This window comes from Dipodomys merriami, unplaced genomic scaffold, assembly GCF_024711535.1.
Source record: "Dipodomys merriami isolate MVZ:Mamm:240054 unplaced genomic scaffold, mDipMer1.0.p SCAF_9, whole genome shotgun sequence".
Taxonomy (NCBI): domain Eukaryota; kingdom Metazoa; phylum Chordata; class Mammalia; order Rodentia; family Heteromyidae; genus Dipodomys; species Dipodomys merriami.
Genome location: NW_027206512.1, coordinates 40,085,602 through 40,100,547, shown reverse-complemented (window position 1 = coordinate 40,100,547; position 14,946 = coordinate 40,085,602). Strand labels below are relative to the sequence as shown.

Genomic DNA, 14,946 nt, shown 5'->3' with positions numbered 1-14,946 from the left:
ATCATATGTATTTTAATAGGGTTAAAAACGCTTCATTATTTTGAGACTGTTTGTGAGATCAGTGCTTTCCAGGACAAACAATGAAGGAGTCAGAATGTGACTGGATGAAATGGTGGTACTTGGCTCAGTAGGAGCTGGGTTCTACTCTGTCTTCATCATTCCCTGCAGGGGACCAGTTTTGGGTCTACTTTGCCAGCTTCTCTCCTTGAAAAAATGGAACCAGCAGTCATCATAATTTCAATAGTCCTTTCTGATCCTGTCTTTCTAAGAGTATTTGTCAGTATCTGTCAGATTTTACTTTTCAGAGGAAAGGGAATTAGACTATTTTTACTCCTTCATTCCCATGATAGACAAATATCAAGATAACAGCTAGTCAAGTACTCTTTTTCTATTTCATCTAATAGTTTCTGACAGAATGAAGGGACTATTCATTTTTGATGACATCAGACATGGGTGCTAATCCATGCCTTTGGAAGTAATTTTTTAAAAAATAATGATTCAGCTATAGTTAAAGTGACTTTTACCAAATTTACTTAATATATTATTGCTATATCAGCTCATCCACCTCCTTTATGTAATTGGCATTGATTGATATACAATATTCCTTTCAAGAGCTGCTAGGCTCTCTTATTTTGCAAGGTTTAACTGAGTAAGATTCATGTTTAGTTGAATGCTTCTGTCTCCATGTTTAGCACTGTTTGGTCTCTAGCACTAGTGCTAAGCCAGATGACCCTGATATTGTGACTTAGATCTGTCTGTGGTAAAGCTGCATGATAAATTATAAAGTCAATGATACAGGAGAAATTCACAGTTTTAATAATTCTGATCACAGTCAGAATTCAGGAATGACAGCCCAGTGGAAAATAAACATGAAGATGACTGAAAAGGAGAAAAGACCCCCATTCTGCATACAGTGCCTTTCAATTTTTTTAAAATAAACTTGAATTGTGGGTGCAAGGATGGGTGGATTTAAAAGAATTTAGTGGCGTAGGGAACTCAAGAACTAATGCTAAGTTGTGATTTGAATTGTTTCCCAATGCAGGGAAAACAGGAATTGATAATCTTTCCAAATGAGAAGGGCTTTTAATTAAAACACCAGAAGGACTATGGCATGAAAATAATGATTATTTCCTCAAGACTAAACATTGTTCCTAAAAGTAAGTTTAAATTGAAACCTTGACCAACAATTTATAAAAATCAAGACCCACCGTGAGTAATTTATTGGCCAAAGTCAAATCCTCACTCTTTAACGAATGATTCCAGAATCCAGTTTTACTCTATACAACCCTTAATATAATATATAACCAAAAGTTTCTCCATGTTAAGAGAAAAAAAGGAAAAGTAGATACACAATCAAAATCAAAAGTATAATAGAAACATTTCTAAAAATGGCAGAATTAAAGTGGATTATAAATCATGCCTTTTTGATGTGTTCAAGTATGTGAAGGATAGTATAACCCTTGTTTTTACTGTATTTGATTCCGGTGTCCTGCATCTTCTAATTTGGGGAGGGGAAGAGAAATAACAAAATGCGTAAATAAGGATACAGGTTGACCCATTGTAACAGTGAGACGTACAAGATACTACATTGAAAACAAACTTTACAGTTTCAGGGGGAGGTGGGGAGAGAAGGGATGATAAGGGAAAACAAAGGAAGAGGTAACAAGGCTTGATAGGAAATGGACTCACTACTTACTCATGTAACTGTAACCCCTCTGTACAGTATTTTTACAATAAAAACATATAAAAATAAAGGATGTGAAGGAAATGATATTCAATGAATTAGCATTGCATATATAAGCATGGACAAACACTGTCAACATAGATAGGATGTTTGAGCACTGTATTTGAGGGATCAGGCTGTTTTTATCTTTGCCTTACATCTGCTAACTCCATGATGCTGTCCAAATTCCTTCAGCATCTTTGAATTTTAGTTCCTTACTTGTAAAATGACCATAAAAATCCCTTGTTCATAGTGTATGTGAAACACTTAACCTAGTTTTCGCTACATACTCAGCATTTATAAAGTATGGATATCCAACCATGTTAGTTTTGTCTTTTTGAGAATTGTTACCTATTGAAAGAAACAGTTGCATCCTTTGACCATAGGAGACATGGGTATTGACCACTAAATAGATATGCTTTGGATATGAAAATAATATTAACAGAAATAAACTTTAAGTATGGAACAAATGTAACTAATTTTGACAATCATACTTTTGTACCAATCAATTGACATAAAATTTTAATTTTTGACTACTCAGCCTCTGCTTACTAGTATCAGGAATTTATTATTTATTCAAAAATGCAAGTTTGATAGTATCCGTCACTCGTTCTGGAATTTTGTCAATAACAAATGTTCAATGAATGCTTGACATCCACAGATAACTTGAAAAGGAAAACATCTTTGTGAAGTGGAGGCCTTTTTTGCATAGCCGGCAGGAACATAAAATTAATTCATGACACAGCTAAATAATTGAAAGCAAGTATTTAACAGATACATGTGTGCCAGTATTCATAGTTACATTTTTCAAAATAGCCAAAGGTAAAAAGAACTTAAATGTTTATCAGCAGAGAAATAAACACAGAGAAGAGAATATTATTCAGTCTTAATGGGAATAGATGAAATCTGGTCCTTGCCATAAGATAAAAATTGGTAACACAGAAATATATAATTTGAAAGATGCCAGACACATAAAGATGCATATTGTGTTAGTCTAGTTTCATGGTATATCAAAAACAGACAAATCCATAGAGCTAGAAAGATGGAGGAAATGTTCAGGGACAGGGATGGGGAGTTATTGTTAAGTTTGTGCATGGTACCAAGATGTAGAAAAAGATTGTGATGATGGTTGAGCAACACAGTGAGTGCACTTAATAAATCAGAACTGTACATTTACACTTACAATGGTTAAATGATAGATACTATGACATATATATTTTACCTCAATAAAAAGTAAATAGCTCAAAGTAAAATAATACTGCAAGTAAATTTATTACATAGTTCTCAGAGCAATAGAATTATTTAGCGATACACCTTGATGGCTCCATTTCTTCACAGAAAATTTCTTATGTAGTATGCTTACTTTCTCAGCTAATGTCTCCACGATTATGTAATGGAAATGAAGTTTGCAGGGAGGGGGAAAGGATATTGATGTTTCCATACTTTCAGAGATTTGTTTTATCATAGCATTTTGATACTTCTTGCAACAGAGACTTTTCCAGAAACAAGTAGTTACTCAGATCTAGAAAAAGATATTTAAAGTGATAATATCCATGTTCCCCAAAGGGGCATGGTTTCAGAATATCGACGCCAACTACTGCAGACTCGTAGCCTCCATGAAAATGGAGGCGGACGTTGCCACAGATCCTTTTAAAACCTAAACTCACAAGACACAACCAACCTATCCAAAAATGATGCCCTGACGAAAGTCATTTGTCATGCCAGGAATGATGAAGGGCTTACTTTTCCTTGGAAAAATGTCTTTGCTTTTATATTTCGCTTTTAAACTTACCTTAAGAGCTATTGGAGAAATGATTGGCAAAAGAATGAGTAACATGCAAAACAATTGTTTTAAAATTTTTATTGTCAAAGTGACAATTTAAAAATGAGGGCTAGGAAGGTGGCTTAGTGGTAGAGCGCTTGCCTTGCATGCCTGAGGCCCTGGGTTCGATTCCTCAGCACCACAAAAGCAAAAAGAAAAATGCCGAAAGTGGTGCTGTGGCTCAAGTGGTAGAGCGCTAGCCTTGAGCTGAAGAGCTGAGGGACAGTGCCCAGGCCCAGAGTTCAGACCCCCAAAAAAAATTTAAAAAAAATAAATGAGTTTGCTTTCTCTTTGTTTAATGTGCTAAATGTGGAAGGGTGCTGTGCCCATTCTTAGGTTCATTTAACTCCAACTTTGTAATTCTGCCCAAGGACTATGAAATAGGTAGTGATCTTCCTTAGTCCCCTTTAGTTAAAGCAAAAAAAGTCATCTAAAGCCAAAGAAGACAAATGATCCAGAATTGGAAAGCATACCACCTTTGGTGGAGGTGGGGAAGAACACAATAGCTGTAGTTATTTTGGTCTTGCTCTTCTGCTCAATAAGTACAGGTTTTCATCCTTTCTCCTCCCTTCTCCCTCCCTCCCTTTCTATGGTAGCTGTTTTTCAAAAGAAAGACAGCAAAAGTAAAGTGCAATAAAATAACATGAAGACTAATAAGTCAAATACATTAATCTTAAGGAATCAGTGTTTATATATGGCTTTAATCTTTTTCATATAGCTGTACACAAATAATGGCATTTTAATATAGCTTTGTACAATGGGGGGATTTCAAGTGAGAAGCATTACAGGAGAAGTATCAAGTAGAGTCAAGGAGAGTTAAATTGTTTTCTGTAAATCTATGGAGAAGATATCATATTGCAAAGGGAATAAAACAAGAATCTGAATGCTTCAAACTTTAGTGTTTCAAAACATTTGACCTCTGTGATCAGCCAAAAATGGTCTAACCCTGGAAAGCAAATTGACAATAATCATCATGTACTTCTCTAGCCAGTAGTCAGGAAAAAAAAAAAAAGAAATTCAAGGGGCAGAGAAAGAATTGGAGCTTTTGCCACAATAAACAGATGTAGGAATGGGAACAAAATCCCCAAAAGGCTTTGAGACAAAGTAGAAGCTCACAGTTACTGGGGTCATTGGAGAGCTGCGGCTTTTCTCTCTGCTCACTGCTCTTCAGGAGAACTTTGACTACAGTCATGTATATGACTTCATGTTTCAGGTAGAAAATTAGTTCCAGATTTTATACAAGGAATGGTTCTTCCAGAAACTAGAAACAGAAGGAGAAATGTGTGGAGATTGAGTAGGAAATTCTCCAATTTGCAGATAACAGATTGTGGAACTCCTCAGTATCCATAATCTTATGAGCTATTCTTTCAAAAATAAACCTTCATATATATATATATATATATATATATATATATAATATTGGTATTGTTTCTCTGGAGAAAATTCTGGTATGTGTGGAGAGAGAGAGCTTTGGAAGCTATAGAAGGAATTTTGATGAGAAGTTTATAGCTCAATATGAATCCATTCTGAAATTCTTATTAAGGAATCCATTAGTTCATCCCCAATCCTAGCGTTCCCATCTTTCATCCAGCTAAATCCTCAAGGAATATTATAAACAAAAGGTAAAGGATCATCCAACAGATCTTTGATATTGTGTGCTTTCACAGGGGCAGTGTACCATTGAAGACAAGCGGTACACAGCTTGCCAGGGACGTATCCAAGAGCAGAAAGGTATATTTTCAGTAGTATGAGCTAGATAAGAGTCCCTCTGCGTTTGGCACAGATAATGATGGCCAAAATATTCATCTCTTTGCCAATACTTTTGTCTGGATTCAGGAGATATAAAATTCCACAAAATTGTGAAATGGAATATTTGATTCCTTTGAAACTGAATATTTTCTTTGCTGGGAAATAACATCAGAAAAATAAAGAAGAAATTTGAGGGTTCCATTCAATGGAATTTTCCATACTAAAATAAGAACACTATTAAACCCATATATATGTATTGCCCATCTAAGAATATTAAGAGGTTTTGCTAATGAAGAAACTCTGATGAGGTCATATGTCCAAAAATACTAATTTTAAATGCAGAAGCTACTTAAGAACTGTAAAAGATCTGCGATTTTTATCTTACTTGTAAGTTAACAAGTGAAGCTGCTGTAGTGTCATGGACACCGGCTTTAAGACAAGTCTGCTAGATCTGAGAAAAGGATTTTATTACCTTGGCACAGCAGGAAGTGTGCCTTGCGCATTCTATCTGATCTCCTTACCCTACCCTCTCCCAGCTCCACAGGAGCAATGTAAAAGTGGACCAAAATGGATGCTACAGGAACAACGTGTTTGAATTACAGGTGAGAAACTACATGTTTAGGAAATCTCTCACTTATAAGATAGCTGAAAACAAGCCTTCTTACTTTGTGCTGAAGCAAGTCATTATTATCTTACCTGGCAGGGGACACCAGCCCTCTGCTTCAGAGGGAGAGAATATGTCTACCTTTAATGACAGTTGCTTATTCCAACATTCATCATACATAGTCTGAAAAAACCAGTTGTCAGTCTACTGCTCAGAAGATATATGGACACTTGGGAGACGCATGGAGAATTTTGCCTTAATGGTGTCTATTAAGAAAAACCATGCAAATGGTATTCAGATATTTTCAATGTGGTGAATTTGTCATCCATTGTGATCTTTTTTGTCTTGTAAAATATTATAAACGCCAATGCTTTGGCGCACACCTGCATTCAAAGGCTATTTTGTGTGGGATGTAGTTGACCTACTTTGGGTTCTCCCAAGTTGTTCAACCGAGAATAGTATTCTTTTTTAAGCCTTCACAGAAGAACAAGCTGATTCAGTCCATTTGTGCTGCTATAAGAGAATACTGGAGCCTGGGTATTTTAAAAAGAACAAAAATTTATCTCTCACAGTTCTGGAGTGGGAATTCAAGAATAAAGTGCTGGCAGGTTCAGTGTGTTGAGTCCTTTAGTCCAGTGCAGCTCTTGCTCTGATAAGGCAGAAAAGTGAAAGTAGCATTGACTAAGACTGCACCTCTCCATTTGTGACAGTTGTATGCTGATGAAACAATGGATAGTTATTAGAAGAGCCTAGAGACCAGGGTTCAAGGACCACTGAGGGGAGTGTGTGCATCATGCCAGCTCATAAGCCTCCAAGCTGAGTTGCAAACAAGCTTGGTGACTGAGGATGAAGGAACTCTAGAAAGGATAGCAGAAGATAAAGTCTATGAGTACGCAGTGGCCTTCCTAAGATTGACTTCATCTCTTTCTTCTACATTCCTATAGCAATTCTGAAGAGGCTATTCTGTGAATATTTATGGAGAAGTGGGTTTGAGTGGTACCCAGGAATGGACTATATTTGACATGGTGATCCATCCTGCAATTATTCCTTCAGAAGACAGCTCGCTGCCTGGCTATAGGTATTGTAATAGTAGCCTCTGGCTTTCCACTACTTTAGGACTTTTTCACATTTGTCCAAAGTGATCCCACTCTAGGCCACACCTTTCCAGGAAAGCTCGTAACTGATGACTGTGTAGAGGGTATCTAAGACCTGGCCATTTTTTTTCCCCTCTAAGACAGAACATCTTGACAGTCAGCATTCTCTCGTTCTCTCTTAAGCTCTGGTGTTCAGATCAGCTAAAATCTTTTTTCAAATCCAAATTGCACTTATAAATTCTTCTCTTGTCTGGCCTTTCTTCAATAAATGTTGCACACCCATGGGTTTTTGCAATGTATTTTTAATCAAATTGTTTTTACAGAATGCAAACCTGCAAAATATTGCTCAGGGCCCTGCACACCTGAAAGGCAGCCACAGAGGTACTAAACCCTTGCCTACTGTTTCTTGGCTGATCTTCTAATTCTGTTGGAAAATGCTGCTTTCTGAATCTTTTTTCCATAACAGTGACCCACCATTGCCCACATTGTGTGGGTTGGTAACATTCATTATTATTTTCTAGAAATGCAAAACTTTATATAGCAAAATGAGCCTTGCAATCTCCTTTGAAACTTCTTCTTTTTTTCTTTTTTACCGTTACAGGTTTTCCTTTTGTGTTCTCAGAAAGATGTCATTCATGTATTCTTTGCTTTTTAAGATAATTTCCATTACTTTCCCAGCAGGCTTTCACATAAACCATAGGTGCAATATGGAATAGAGGCTTTTGTATTAATTTCTGGGTAGCAATTAGTGGTGCTTGTGTTTGTTCTAATAAAGGAAGTAAGTTACTTTTCAGAGTCAGCTCAGTTTTGATGAAGGAGATTGATTTCTTGGTAATAATTTTGATCTGTATGCCTCATGCTGACAGCAGCTGGGTCAGAAATACACTCAGCATTGTTGTCAGGCTTGACATTTACAGTTGTGACCATGTTAATTGCCATCTGGGTCTAATAGCACAATGGGTAGTACTGACAATGAGTACAGTCTCACCTTCTGCAGGAAAACTCTCTCGGAAGCCACTAGCATTTGTAATGAAAGAAGTTCCAATCAAAGCTTAGTAAATATATCTTCTTTCTAGCCTAAAAGCTTATTTTGATTAGGTAGTTTGCAAATCAATTCTATCTGTGGATAGGAGTCTAGGTACTTTTGTTCCGTGTCTTGCAACTGCTTGGCATGAGAAAGAAACACTGCAGTATGACTTATCAAAAAATGAAACAAAACTTTAAAATAATATAAAACAAAATGCATAGTAATTGGCATTTTTATCGAACATATATTCAGTTTAGTTATGCACAAAATAAAAACATATCTCAATAAACTATGGAATACACAGTAAACAACTAAGACATCATTGTGTAGGTCAGGAATTCTGCTATATGTCCAATACCAATAATTTAACATGGGGTCACTACCCAAAGTCCCAAAGTAGAGACACTTCTGAACTTATAATTTTGTCCTGTCTTGTTTTTAATTACTAGATTATACTAAAGTTTTATATGTTGTTAAAATCCATTTAAGTCAAATCCTACAATGCTAAATGATTTATCTGGCTCTGCTGCGCTGCTTGCTAAGTCTCTTTTTGCATGTCGTTAGAAATTTTTAGCCTCGGGGCTGGGAAGGTGGCTCAGTGGTAGAGCGCTTGCCTTGCATGCATGAGGCCCTGGGTTTGATTCCTCAGCACCACATAAGCAAAAAGAAAAAAGCCGGAAGTAGCGCTGTGGCTCCAGTGGTAGAGCGCTAGCCTTGAGCTGAAGAGCTGAGGGACAGCGCCCAGGCCCAGAGTTCAGGCCCCACGACTGGACCCCCCCCCCCCCAAAAAAAGAAATTTTTAGCCTCCATCAATGAGTGATATTTTATTGTTTGACTATTATTATTATCCACTTTAATTATTATCCACTTTAATCTTGATGGGTATTTGGATTTTTTTCAATTTGAATATACATACTTAGTATGTATATTCACAAATGTCATGAATGTATACATGAATATGTATACAGGGATGATATTGCTACTATGAAGTGTGCATATCTGCTAGTCTAATAACATGTTTCAAAAAGTGTCCCAAGAGCTGGGAAGGTGGCTCAATGGTAGAGTGCTTGCCTTGCATGAATGAGGACCTGGGTTTGATTCCTAAGCACCACATGAACAGAAAAAGCCAGAAGTGGTGCTGTGGCACAAGTGGTAGAGTGCTATGCTTGAGCTGAAGAGCTGAGGGACAGTGCCCAGGCCAAGTTCAGGCACCATGACTGATTGAAAAACAAAAAGTGTCCCAAATTGTCTCGGTTTAAGATTTCACCAGCATTGTAGAATAGCTCTGCTATTGTACATCCTTGCTAGCTCTTGGTTATGTCTTTATCCTGCTGTACATCATTGCTAACTCTTGGTTATAACTCTTTGTTCTAACTATTTTTGGGTTTCTACTGTTATCTCTTAAATTGCATGTTTAATCTCTTTTTTATTTGTAAGTTCCTCATTTCTTCTCAGGTAATTAGGAATGTCCTCTTTGCAAATACTTGTTCAACCACAATGTTTGTTTCTTGCTTTTAGATCGATTTCCTTCTTGAATTACAGTTAATTTTTATATATTCAGACATGTATATATATTGTGTTTTCCTTTCTTTGGTGCATGGATTGATTTTATCCTCCTTGGTGATATATATGAAGGGTATAAAAGTTTAATCTTCATATAGTCCAGTTTTAAAATCTTTTCCTTTCTATTTAGAACATTTTGTGATATGTTTCAAAAGCTCTTGTTACTCCAAGGATATGAATTATTCTCTATCCTACAATCTAAAAATGTAGACTTATGCTTTTAAGTCTATATCTGTGTTACATTTATTTTGATATTCATGTCTGATGTAAAGTAGTGATACTTAGTGTTTTCCCTCATACTTTATATAATCATTTAAGAAGTTTCTCCCCTACTGTATTTGGATATTTTTGATCATTAAGTCCATTATAGTCTATTTTAATTTTAAGGTAATATATAAAATTACATAGCCACACAATTGGTTGTAATGATTCTTTAGAAGTTTAAACATTTATTTCTGTATATTGTCTTTTCATATATAAATATACCATAATCCTGCATTTATTTAATTTTTCTCTCAATAATGTGTTATTATTTTCTGTCTGAAGCTCATATATATCTGCTCTAGTTCATAATTTTGTTGCTATTATAAATTACGGGGTTTTTTTTTTTGGTCGGTTATGGGGCCTGAACTCTGGGCCTGGGCACAGTCCCTCAACTCCTAAGCTCAAGGCTAGAGCTCTACCACTTGAGCCACAGTACCACTTCCAGTTTTCTGAGTGGTTTATTGGAGATAAGTGTCTCACGGACTTTTCCTGCCCCAGCTGACTTTGAACCGTGATCCTCAGATCTCAGCCTCTCAGTAACTAGGATTACAGGAATGAGCCACCAGCGCCCAGCCATGGTGGTTGTTTTTTTTTTTTTTTCATTGTAAAGCTACTGTACCACTTCCACTTCAGTATCATTCAGAGAGAGTTATGCTTCAACTCTTTGAGAGTATAGGATGGATATAAACTATTTGAACTATTTGTGAAGGTTAGATTTGCTCTTCTCTTCTATTCATTTATATAAATATGAACTCAAGGGTATTTGGTTTACTTGAGTATTTGTTTTATACCTTGGACGATACTATTTTATTAATTTTGGTGACAAATGATCCCAGCAAGGTTACTGTTTGCTTCCCTAGTCAGTTACTCTGCCCTTTTATTAATATATATTTTTTATTGAAAAGATACTGTACAAAGGGATTACAGTTACATGAGTAAGGTAGTGAGTACATTCCCTATCAAGCATTGTTACCTCCTCCTTTTGTTTTTCCCCTACCATCTCTTTCCTCCCCAACTCCCCAACTCCTCCATCCCCAACCCCAAGTTGTGAAGTTCATTTTCAATACAGTGTCTTGTACATCTCATTGTTACAATGGGTCATCCTGTATCCTTGTTTCAGCATTTTGTTATTTCTCTTCCCCTCCCCAAATTAGAAAAATGTGTATACAAGATGCAGGGTACCAGAATCAAATACAGTGACAAGGGTTATACCATGGAAGAAGAACATACAAAGAAACAAAAAAAAAATCACATAGTACATTAAAAACAACAGCGACCAAGATAAAACCCCTTGAGGTTCATTTTGCTTAGTATCATCTTATATGGTCATATGTACATATCTTTTGACCTTTTCTGCTTGTCTGGTAAGATTATCCTAGACATATCCTAGTTATTGAAAATAAGGGAAACCATGGGACCTATGTTTTTCGGTCTGGCTTACTCCACTTAATATAATTTTTTTCCAAGTCTTTCCATTTCCTAACAAATGGGGTGATGTCATTCTTTCTGATGGAGGCATAGAATTCCATTGTGTGTGTATACATATATATCTATATATCTATATATATATCACATTTCCTTATCCATTCATCTACTGATATGCTCCCATAATGCAGGGCTTTTGCTCCATTTAATTCATGAGCCCTTGTATAGAAGATGGAAAAAATATAGAGGCTCTAAAGGAGACATCTTAATCAATTTGGGTTGCTGTAGCAATGTCCCATAGACTGAGTAGATTAAAATAAAATAGAAATTTATTTTTTGATGTTCTGGGTATTGGAAAGTCCAAGATCAGAATATTATATTAGTTGATGTCTAATGAGAACCTGTTTTCTGATGCATTGATGATATTTTATTGTTGTGGCTTCACATGAGATAAGGACACAAGACCATTTTCTGGGGTCTTTTATAAAGGCACCAATTCATTCCAATTAGCTTCCATTTCTGGAAGCAAAAAGATTTAGTTATTTTTCTAGGAAGAAATCAAATTATATTGAGAATCTATAGGCGTGACCTTTTTGCTCATGTGCTACTTTCTGTAAATTTCTAATAACAAGCATCACCGTGCAAAGAACATGGCATAAAGCTTGTTAAAAATATGTCAGCTGTGAAATGTCCTTTTCTGTTACCAAGAACAAGGGCCCCACTAACTTTATAACTTAATCTGCTGTCTCTAGTAAACACGATTCAAGAGTATATCCTGGACCTTTGACTCATGCGTGATGCACAATGCTAGGAGACTCCAACTGGGAACAATCTATTTTCTCTGTTGTGGCTCTGACCTTGGGTTAACACCTAGATTTGGCTCAAGTAATGAGATTCTCGGGTAGAATCACACATTTGTTTTCCCCTCAAGCAGGGGAAAAGATGGCAGGGACTGGTTTTGTTATTATGAGACAGAGCAGGGATTCCTGAATTCCCGAACTCCCTTGCTCCCCATTCCAGAATTTTACTTCTCACTTGGAGCTCAGAATAAATGTTTAGAATCTTCTGGGATGCAGAAATATTTCCCAAACCTCCCATACGCTTTTCCCAGGAAGAAGTCTCCGCCTATATTTTAATCCAGATGCATTTAACCTACATTAAGAGAGAAAATATTTCCACTTTCACTTTACTGATTTTTTTAACAAATAGATTTTCTATAAAGGTGATGTGTTAGTTTCCTTGATCATTCCTACTTAATTTGGTGGTTTTAAATAGCAGACATTTATTTGCTAAGTTTTGGAGGCAAGAAGTCATAAATCACAATCTTTCAGTTCTTCGGGTATGGGCTTTGAACTGCGATCCTCAGCTTTTAACCTTCTGTGAGGTTATGTTCACTGATGTAAGCTACCAGTGCCCAACTTCTCTTTCTTTCTTCTATACCTATGTTCCCCAAACATGGTAAATAAAATTAGAAAAATAAAAGAGTTAAGAGAAAACACTTTTCTCAATGTAAGTTATATCCAAGAATCAGAACCAGAAAATGTACCTGTTCTTGTGCTCACTACCACATCTTACGTGAGTAACTGACTAACCTCCACCCATCTAGAACTTTCCTCCATGTGACTCAAGCAGCCAATACTAATTATTTGGAACTTGCAAACAATGTACGACTTGAACAAAGCGGGTATTTTCATCTAAGTGATCAGTCAGCAAGTATATTTTAGACTTTTGGGTAAGTAAACACGTAGGTAGCCTAAAGTCCTGAGTTCAAATCCCATACTCCCACCCTGCCACACCTGAATAAAAAGATATTCATGGTAGTTTATGGTATATAATAATAGAATAATATAAATTTAATAGAATGAACATAGTTCATTCTATTAAATAAGTTCAAATGTAACATACAGTATAATATATAGACACATTTGCATATAAAGTGAATCAGTTGGACAAAAGGATGTAATAAAGTAATTAAAATGTAGTAAGTCATTAAGTCTGGATGAAGATTCCATTATTCTACTTGCTTATCTACATTGAAAAAAATTATTATGACCTTTTTCTGTGTAATACAAACCATTCCAAACAAAATTCTGCTTTCCTTAGTATCAATATCATTTTCCTCATGTAAAGTATAACCCTCTTAAGAAAAAAACATGATAGTATTACTGTTGCGTAGAATATAATATTTGGTGATTTGTGGCATTCCAAAATTCATGCATTTAAATCTAGTTCCTAATATGCTTATATTAAGAGGTCTTTGGGAAATGATTCTAAAACATCCGTATGAGTGGGATTTCCGCTCTTACAGGGTGAAGGAATTCCAAGTCCCCTTTTACTGTGCAACACTACCACATGAGCACATTACCAAGAAGTACAGACATTGCATCTGCCTATGAATAGATTGCAGATTTCCAGGTCTCTAGCACTGAGAATAATGAAATTTTGGTGTTCACAAATGATTATTTTATATTTTTTTATTGTGAAAATACTGTACAGAGGGGTTATAATTGCATGGGCAAGGTAATGAGTACATTTCTTATCAAGCATTGTTGCCTCCTCCTTTGTTTCCCCTTCCCACCCCTTCCCATCTCCCCCCCTCATTCCCCTCCATGTTCACAAATTATTTTTTTCTGTGTTCACAAATTATTAAATCTTGGGTATTTTGTTATAGTAACCACAGAAGGATAAGATGGATATATTATTTCTAATATAAACAAGAATTTATTATCAATATCAACTATGCATGAATCATGTTATAATTAATTGAAAGGTTCTTGATAATAGATATCAAAAGCACTAAAGAGTATTTAGATCTGAAGCTCTATACCTAACTAGCTTCATGCCTTATTTTTTTCATATGAAAAATAGAAAGTATGGTAGGATCTAAGTCATGAGGTCTTTGTACAGTTCATAAGATTTTTAAGAGGATTAAATGAATATAAACATTTATGTGCATGTATATCTATGAATGTATGCTATATAGAACATGTATTATATGTATAATCATCAATTCTATTTTATTGGATAATATATAATCATTACAACTAACCTTTAAGTTGAGCATCATTTTTTTGTCAACACATTTTTCTAAATTAGAGAAAATGGTATCCTTCAAAAAAACAAGAAACTTGCTGAAGCTCATACACTACTTAGCTAGAATACTATCCCAAGCAGTTTAATTTATAAATCCATTCCCTTAATTAGTACATAATAATGACTCACTATTTTACAGGTATTTAATAAATATTTGTTATCAATTAGGTTTATTCCTTAGTTCCTGCTTATTTGATTGCTCATAAGCCTTTTAAGTTTATGTTCTCCTTGGTGGATCTAGGCCAGTGGATAAGTTATTTATGCTACATTACAAATGGTTCAGAGCAACAATGCTTATTTAAGTGTCTCTTGTGATTTCTGGGTGGCAGATCTTGGAGCAGCCAAGGTCAGCACATTCTGGTTCAGGCCATTTATGAGAATCATTGAGAAGAACAATTGCTGAATTGGTGATCATCAGAAACCTTAATTAGGCCTGGATGACCTCCTCCAAGGTGGTTTATTCCCACCAGGAGCAGCTTGGTGCTGGCAATTGAAGCACCACAAGCGATGCTCTACCGGGCTATGGTAAAAAACTTCACTCAGTTGCTTATGACCAACACAATGTATATCTTATTTATATCC

At 35.8% G+C, this 14,946-nt stretch overlaps 1 long non-coding RNA gene across 1 annotated transcript in view; it reads left to right on the top strand.

Annotated features, from left to right (window-relative positions):
* The first annotated feature begins 6,736 nt into the window (after positions 1–6,736).
* The window catches only part of LOC138820834 (uncharacterized), a 105,773-nt gene continuing 97,563 nt past the window's right edge, over positions 6,737–14,946 (top strand). Inside the window, exon 1 of the long non-coding RNA XR_011369997.1 lies at positions 6,737–6,976. This is a non-coding gene — a long non-coding RNA (uncharacterized lncRNA). The remainder of the gene's footprint in view (positions 6,977–14,946) is intronic.